General features: G+C 44.0%; 2 pseudogenes across 2 annotated transcripts; both read right to left on the reverse strand.

Annotated features, from left to right (window-relative positions):
* Positions 1 to 4,715: 4,715 nt before the first annotated feature.
* LOC311181710 (elongation factor 1-alpha 1-like) lies at positions 4,716 to 5,546 on the reverse strand (annotated as a pseudogene). Its single transcript has 2 exons — positions 5,535 to 5,546; positions 4,716 to 5,477 (listed from the first exon to the last, which is right to left on the reverse strand). The product of its transcript is annotated as an elongation factor 1-alpha 1-like (transcript).
* Positions 5,547 to 5,677: 131 nt separating this feature from the next.
* On the reverse strand, positions 5,678 to 8,702 carry LOC311181711 (putative elongation factor 1-alpha-like 3; annotated as a pseudogene). The gene is made up of 3 exons: positions 8,546 to 8,702; positions 8,027 to 8,094; positions 5,678 to 6,299 (listed from the first exon to the last, which is right to left on the reverse strand). The product of its transcript is annotated as a putative elongation factor 1-alpha-like 3 (transcript).
* Between the last annotated feature and the right edge of the window lie 330 nt (positions 8,703 to 9,032).

Here is a 9,032-nt window from a genome sequence, read left to right on the forward strand (position 1 = left end):
GAAGGACCGAAGTACACTGTTTAGGGGAGCAGCAGGCGGCAGGAGAGGTCTGCGGGCCATGTGGGATCCTTGGATCGAACCGGTGCTGCAGAGGCTGTGGGCAGCTTCGCAGCCCAGGGCTCAAACCGCTGCGCCACCAGGGGAGGCCCTGTTTTCCCTATTTTTAATAGTGGTATATGAATTATCAATAGAATTGTTGGGAAAAATGATGGTCTGCTAATTCAGATTTTGGCTTAGCTCAGCTTCCTTGGCCATCATTGGTTTATTCATCCCAATATTAATATAATGAGATTAGTAAGAAGAGAGGGTCTATGATCTCTACAAATCCTCAGTTTAATAGGAAGAACTATGTGTAAATAGAAAGTTAAAATTCAGTGTGAATTTAAACAGAAAGAATTATACATGAAAGATGAATGCATGGCAGATAGCAAACCCATTGCTTGGTAACAGTATTGAAAAGGAATAAAGTTGTGGACTCTTGCATCCTGACTTCAAAACTTAACACAAAGTGAGAGTAATTAAAACAGTGTGATGGCTGGCATAAACTAGATATATATAGACCAATGGGGAAAATTGAGAGTCCAGATATAAGTCCATACATTTATGGCCAATTGATTTTTTTGACAAGGGTGACAAATTCATTTTATGGAGAAGTGGTGCTGGGAAAACTTATTTCCACATGAAAAAGAATGAATTGGAACCCTACTTCACACAAAAAGCAAACATTAATTCAAAGTGAATCAATAACCTAATTATTAGCATTAAGACATTAACAATTTAGGAGGGAACAAGGACAAATCTTCATGACCTTGAATTTTATGACAAAAGCTTTAACAACAGAAGAAAAAGTAAATTTGGCTTCAAAAAATAAATTTATGTGCATTAAAGGACATTATCAAGAAGGTGCAAAGAGAATCCACGGGATGGGAGAAAATATTTGTAGATCATGTATTTAGCCATATAGTTGAAGAGCTTAATATCCAGAATATGTAGTAAACCTCTATGACTCAACAACACAAAGAGAAACAGTCTTATTAAAAAATGGGCAAAGGACCAATAGAATTCTCCAGAGTTACAACTGACCAACTAGCACTTTTCCAAAAATACACAAATGAAAGCATGAAAAATTGCTTAATATGACTAGTTATTAGGAAAATGCAAAACCACAATGAGATGCTATTTCATATCCACTAGGATAGCTGTAATTTTTTTAAAAAGGAATATAAATGTTGGTTGTAGAGAAATTAGAAAAGTTTGACAGTTCCTCAAAAGTTAAAGATAGTATGCTATATAACCCACAATTTCACTCCTCAGTAAAATCCCCCAAAATGGAGGGCCTCCCCTGGTGGCACAGCAGTTGAGCTCTGGGCTGCAAGGCTGCCCACAGCCTCTGCAGCGCCGGTTCGTTACCCGGGCGCGGTGAGGGTCTCACCAAAAAAAAAAAAAAAAAAAGAAAATATCCCAAAATGGAAACCAGGAATTTGAAATGGACAAAGGACTTGAATAGACATTTCTGCAAAGATGATATACAAATGGCCAACAAATATATGAAGAGATGCTCAACATTACTAGTCATTAGAGAAATGGGAATCAAAGTGACATGAGCTGTCACCTCAAAGCATTAGGACAGTACTATGGAAAACCCCTAGAAAATAACAAGTGTTAGGATGTGGAGAAATTCCAATCCTTGTGTACAAATGGTAGGATTTGTACTGCTGTGGAAAACACTATGACATCTCAAAAAATTAAAAATAGAACTACTATATATCCAACAATCTCACTTCTGGGTTTATATATCCAAAGGAAATATGATCACTATCTTGAAGAGATGGCTGTATCTCCATGTTCATTGCAGCATTATTCACAATCACCTAAGACAAGGAAGCAACCTAAGTGTCCATCAACAGGAATGGATCAAGAAAATGCAACATGTATACACAATAGAATATTATTCAGCCATAAAAAGAAGAACTGCTTTTTGCAACAACATGCGTGGACTTAGAGCGAATTATGCTAAGTGAAATAAGTCAAACAGACAAATACTGTATGTTCTCACATTTGGAATCTATAAAAGCTGAACTCACAAAATGTAAGTTGCCAGGAGCTGGGGTAGGGGAAATGTGAAGATGTTTTGGTAGAAACTGACAAGTTGAGGGCCTCCCCTGGTGGCACAGCGGTTGAGCGCTGGGCTGCAAAGCTTCCCACAGCCTCTGCAGTGCCAGTTTGATTCCCGGCCACCGGCGAGGGTCCCACATGGTGCAACAGACCTCTCCTGCCGTCCCTGCTGCTCCCTTCAGCAGTGTATTTCGTCAGTCTGCCTGTTCTGTTCCCTGCTCTGGCTCTGGTGAATTCTCTCACCCTCCCGCGCTTCTGACTGTACCCAGTGCTTGTATAAATAAATCTTTTTTTTAAAAAAATTGACAAGTTGATATAAAACTTACATGAATATGCAAAGAACCTGAATAGCCAAATCAATTTTGACAAAATAATGACCATAACAAAGTTGGAGGACTAGCTGACTTCAATACTATAAGAAAAGATAAAGTAATCAAGACAGTATGTTGTTGGCATAAGCACAAAATTAGTTCAATGAAACAGAATAGAGTTCAGAAAAACACTGATGTTTTTGTTTTTGTTTTTTTTTTTATAGAGGCATGTTTTTATTTATTTATTTATTTTATTTGTTTATACATGCACTGGGTACAGTCAGAAGCGCGGGAGGGTGAGAGAATTCACCAGAGCCAGAGGGGAGAGCAGAGCAGGCAGAAGGACCGAAGTACACTGCTGAGGGGAGCAGTGGGCGGCAGGAGAGGTCTGCGCGTCATGCGGGACCCTCCTCCGGTGGCCGGGGAGCAGCCGGGGATCGAACCGGCACCGCTGAGGCCGCGGGCAGCTTCGCAACCCAGCGCTCAACTGCTGCGCCACCGGGGAGGCCCAACACTGATGTTTTTGATCAATGATGTTAGAAGATGCTGGAACACTGGCTGTATTAGTTACCTATTACTGCATAAAAATTACCCCACAACTTAGTGACTTATCAGTGATGTCAGCAAATATTTTTTAGTTTTGTAGTCAGGAATTTGGGAGTGGCTTAGCTGGGTGGTGCTGGCTCAGGATCTTTCTTGAGTTGCAGTCAATACACCACTGAGGGCTACAGCCAGATGAAGGCTCAACTAGAGCTATAGGGTCTCCTTCCAGGATGTTCACTGGGAGGTCTCAGCTTGTTGACAGAAAGCTGCTGTTCCTCAGTGGGTGGACCTGTACAGAAGACTGCTTACGTGTCCTCACCACTTGGCAGCTGGCTTCCTGCACAGTAATTCAAGGGGGACAGAGCAAGGGGCAAGCCCCAGTGACTGAATACCTTAATCTGGGTCACACACCAATATTTCTGCCACATTCTGTTCATTAAAATCAAGTCAGAAAAAAAAATCAAGTCATTAAGTACAGACAGCCCTCATCTAAGAGGAGAGGAATTGGACTCTTTTGAAAGAAGAGTATCAAAGACATTATATGGACATATTATAAAATGCCCAAACTAGATAACCATATGGAACACAATCTGAACCCTTCACACCATACACAAAAATTCAAAATAGATCATATAATGAGATAAAAGGTATAAAGGAAGAAATATAGAGGAGATAATCTTTGTGATCTGTGGATCACAGAACACTTCTTAGATAATACAAAGAAATACCATTTAAAAAATTAAATGTGTACACAGCAATATGGACAAAATGTCAAAAACAATGTTGAGTGGGGGGAAAATGGTGGCATAATGATGCCTGCACAAGTGAAGAATACTAAGCAACAGGGTACCTGTTGTATACCTATGTATGTATAGGTATGTATGTACTAAGAGTAAAATTGCACATGTGGGAAGAAAATACACAACTTCAATACTGTTTTCCTCCAGAGAGTAAGAGAAAGAGGAGAATGGCATTCAGGTAACATACATAAAGCAATTTTAATCTCAATCTATAGTTATAGTTATTTTCAAAGATCTGAAATATGGCAAAATATAAATATTTGTACATCTGGGTGATAAATACATGGGATGTTCATTATGTTGCTCTGTATATTCCTGAGGGTTGAAATACTTAATAAAAAACATTTTTAAAGGCTCCAGTGGATTTGGCAATTGGAGGTTATTGAAGAGCCTGACTAGAAAAGCCCCCATTAACATTATTAAATACTGGGGTTGGCAAACTATGTCTGTAAGTGAGATACCTGTTTCTGGAAATAAAGATTAACTGAACAGAGACACACTCATTAGATGATGTATTGTCTGTGGATGATTTCCAAATACAATAGCAGAGTTGGTTAGTTTGACAGACAGAGACCATATGACCTCTCAGCCTAAAATCTTTACTCTGGTCCTGGTTTATGTCACCTACAGTGCTTGGCGTAATGTCTTAAACATACGCCAAGGCTCTCAAGAAATATGCTAGTGTTAATGAACAGAGCATGCTCATAAACAGAGCTAAAGTTAAGGTTGTATTAAATAGCAGGTAATGTGGATGGCGCTGATTATGTATAGGAAAGACAGTTGGTCTCTGCACTCTAATTTTCTTTGTTCCAGGGTGTAACAGAGTTGGACTTTGTGCTTCTTCCCACTAGAGGGCAGCATGAAGCTTGTCCATAACCGCATAGTAATAGTTGTTCTGCAATCTAATGACTGCCACCAGTGAACTATTGTGAAAGACAGGTTTTTGGTCACAGGTTGTTTAAATGAAAAAGTACTGATTTTAAAGGCTAATAATTTAAAACTGCCGCATGCACATAAAAACAAATGGTCCACAAAATAGTCTTCTGAAGGTTTGTCAGTGCATTGTTATCATGAAGCAGTCTTTTACTATTAAACTTAAACGGGCAATTGATAAACAGTTCTGAGACCTTTCTTCACCCCTGATAAGACTGGGGTGGCAGGTAATGGAGATAATACTCATTTAGCCTTCTGAGCTTCCTGAGCAGGCTTGGGAACCACAAAAGCTCCAGCTGCCTTCTTGGCCGCTGCTTTGATGACACCCACAGCAATGGACCAGAGGAGGCTGGTCAGAGACGCTCTCAGCACACACGGGCTTGCCAGCAACCATATCAACTATGGCAGCATCACCAGGGTTCCAAGAATTTGGGACTGTCTTCCAGCTTTTTGCCAGAATGATGATCAGCCTCCTAGCGCTCAGCAAACTTGCAAACAGCGTGAGTTGTGTGACCACAGATGCTCATCCAGCCCTAACTTGGCCAGGATGGTTCAGAATAATCACCTGAGTGTGAAGCCAGCTGCTTCCTTTGCTGGGTCATTTTTGCTGTCATCAGCCACACTGCCACGACGAACATCATTGACAGACACATTCTGGACACTGAAGCCCACACTGTCCCCATGAAGAGCTTCACTTAAAAGTTTCATGGTGAATTTCAACAGACTTTAGTTCAGCTGTAACACTGACTAGAGCAAAGGTTGCCAGGTTTAAGGACTAGCCTCAGCATTCAGCGGGGGAAGGCAGGGAGGGGTCAAAACAAGAAGGAAGAGCACAAAAGTCCATGGGGACAGTTCACAGGTGACTTGGTGATGGTAATTTTATGGAGACAACACTGTACAAAAATGAACAATGATGTAAAAATATATAAATAAAAATGAAAAAAGAGAGAACCAGTCTCAGCTGGGCCCAGTGGTTCAATCCCAATACCAGAGGCAGGCACGGGGCTTGTCAGTTGGATGAGCTGGCGGCAGGATGCAATTCAGAGCTTCAAGCAGCAGGTTCCACTGGCATTGCCATCTTTACAAGTGACTTTCCATCTCTAAACCAAGTTATGTTAGCACTTGGTTCTAGCAGGTGGTCACTATTACAAACAGAAATTGGCACAAAGTCTTTTGTATCAGAGTTGTAGCCAATTTTCATAACGTAAGTACTGACTTCCTTAATGATTTCCTGGTATCTCTTCTGCCTATAGGGTGGCTCAGTGGAACCCATTTTGTTAACACCAACAATTAGTTGTTTAACACTCAGTATGTAAGCCAGAAGGACATGTTCACACGTCTGCCCATTCTTGGAGATACCAGCTTTGAATTCACCAACACCAGCAGCAACAATCAGGACAGCACAGTCAGCCTGAGATATACCTGTAGTCATGTTTTTTGATTAAAGTCTCTGTCCTGGGGCATCCATGATTGTCACACAATACTTGCTGGTCTTGAATTTCCACAGGGAGATATCGATGGTGATACCACACTCATGTTCAGCTTTCAGTTTACGCAAGGTACAGGATGATGTGGCAGGCAGTGGAATCCTTGTCCTCTAAAAATTTGGGATTATGCATTTTAGTTAGTCTGAGGACAAGCACAGATGCTTGTATGGGGTTTTACTGACATCAGTTCTGTGTATTTCCTTAGGGGAGTAGCTATCAGATTTAGAGCAAGAAAGTCCCTCTCCCCTGACTCACTAGTGTCAGACATCTAAGGAAATCTATGTCAGGTCACAGACCAACTCCAAAGAAGATGGAACACAAAACAAGAAATTACACATTTTCCAAAAATAGCCTGGAAAGTAAAAGACAGCTCTAGATCTCAACAAACAAAAATTAGCAATCCCTGATGACTGGGAATTAGTTACCATATTATAACACTTAGAATGTGCAGTCTCAACAAAAAAAATTATAAAACATACGAAGAGAGGGCTCCCTGGTGGTGCAAGGGGTTAAGATGCAACCTATGAAGTTAACTGCAACCACTGCAGCATAAGTTCGATCCCCAGCCAGGGGACAACACACATGGTGCAGCAGACCTCTCCTGACTCACCTGCTGCTCCCCTCAGTAGTGTATTTCAGTACATCTGCCTGTTCTGCTCCCCACTCTGTCTCTGGTGAATCCTCTCACCCTCCCTACCCCCGCACCTCTGGCCTGTACCCCAGCTCTTGTATGCATAAAAATAAAATAAATCTTGGGCTTCCCCTGGTGGCACAGCGGTTGAGCACTGGGCTGCGAGGCTGCCCACAGCCTCTGCGGCACCGGTTCGGTCCTTGGCCGCCGGCGAGGGTCCCACAGGGTGCAAGAGACCTCTCCTGCTGCGCCTGCTGCTCCCCTCAGCAGTGTATTTCATCAGTCTGCCTGTTCTGTTCCCCACTCTGGCTCTGATGAGTTTTCTCACCCTCCTGTGCTTCTGACTGTACCCAGTGCTTGTATAAATAAATGAATAAATCTTTGAAAATAAAATAAATCTTAAAAAAAATACAAAGAAACAGGAAAGTATGGATCATTCACAGAAACCATCCCTGAAGAAGCCCAGACATTGGACCTAACCAAAACTTTATTTTTTAAATACGGTTTTATTAATTTACCATTGGTTTATAATGCCATATAAATTTCAGGGGTACAGCTTCACACCTCAACATGTGTGAATACCTCACCATACCCACCACTAAAGTTGTAGTTACTCACACTATCAAATTGACCCCCTCTAACCATTCTTCCCACTCCCTCCCTTTTCCTCCTGGGTAATCACCATATTTTTCAATCTAAGAGTTACTTTTGTTGTGTTTTATCAGGCTCAACTGATATGGTTACCTATAGTCCACTTATGAATGAAACCCTCTAAACACAACCTTTACCAACAAAACCTTTAAATCAAAGAGCTCGGGAAACCATGGACAAAGAACCAAAGGAAAACAGGGAAACTGAATGAAATGAGAGAAGCAGTAAAAAGAATTATAGAAAAGAATCGGTCAGACATTCTGGACTGAAAAGTACTTTAACTGAATGAAAGAAAAAAAATCACTAGAGGGGTCCAGTAGCAGATTTGAGAAGTAAAAGGAAAGGCCAGCAAACTTGAAGATAGTGCTTTTGAAATGACCCAGTATGAGGAACAGAAGGAAAAGGAAATGAAGAAACCAGACAGCGCCGGAGGCACGTGTGGGGGAGCAGCAGGAACCCTAAGAGCTGAAAGATGGCGACAGGAGGGCAGGGCCCAGCAACAATGCGGCTGAAGCGGTGGCGATGCGTCAGTCTGGCAGTTTGTGCCCTACTGACTGTGGGGAAGTCAGTTAATGTCACATGGGGGTACGAGGCTGCGGGGAGAAGCGAGTAGCACGCACAGCCTGCGGGGCGGGAAACAGGCACATAAAGCACATAGCGCAGATGCAGTCCTGGGCTTTAGAAGACCCATCCTGAGAGACCTAGCAGCCTTCTGAACAGGGTGGCACCAGAGCTGCGTGCGCACCAAATTCTGTTCAGACCCCTGGGGAGCAGTCGCGGTGCTGAGGGAAGTGGGGACCCGAAGGCGCTGCGGGGGAGCCGGGGATAATGCCACCGAGGAGCGGCATCAGGGGCCCGCAGGAGCAGGGGCCACAAGGGCCACGAGCGAATTGCTGGAGAGACTGCTGAGCAACAAACGCTGCGCACCTACTATGCGCTGACCTGCCTTTAAATTATGACGCGCTCGACGAGCCCAGGCGACCCGTGTCCGGCGCCTCCATCGAAGCGAAGCCGCTGGCGACCAGCCTAGAGGGAAGCCTGGGGCCTAGTCAGCGGGGGGCGACTGGAGCTTACCGGACCTCGCACTCCAGGCGGGGGCCCAGCCGGCTGCGGGCTGCGAGGCCCCAGTCCCGCTCCAGGCCCGGCTGGCGCCCCCAGCCCCCGCCCCGTGCCTCTGAGCCCCGCCGGTGAAGTCCGCGTGGTCCCGACGTGCACCGCGAGCACCGCCCATCACTACCGGAAGTGTCCGGAGAGAGGGAGCGTCGCTGGTTGCTGGGCAACGAGGCCAGGCTGCTGTCTGCCCCTAAAGTGGGCAGAACCGTGGATTCAACCCCAGGAGTGTGTGGCGAGAGTGGGTGATTCCAATTTGGTGGCTCTTTTCTCCAGAAAAGGGGGTTATCAGCCCCAGTAACTCACACTCCTTAGGGTAGTGAGTTCCTCCAAGGTCATGGCTCTCTTGGAGACCCCCAAACCCACTTTAGACCTGCTCCTTGCAGGTGCAAAGTTTTTCTGGGATCCAGAACAGCAAGCGCACATAGCTGGCGATTCCCAGCTCGTGGGG

This window comes from Talpa europaea (genome assembly GCF_964194135.1).
Source record: "Talpa europaea genome assembly, chromosome: 12".
In the NCBI taxonomy this organism is placed as follows: domain Eukaryota; kingdom Metazoa; phylum Chordata; class Mammalia; order Eulipotyphla; family Talpidae; genus Talpa; species Talpa europaea.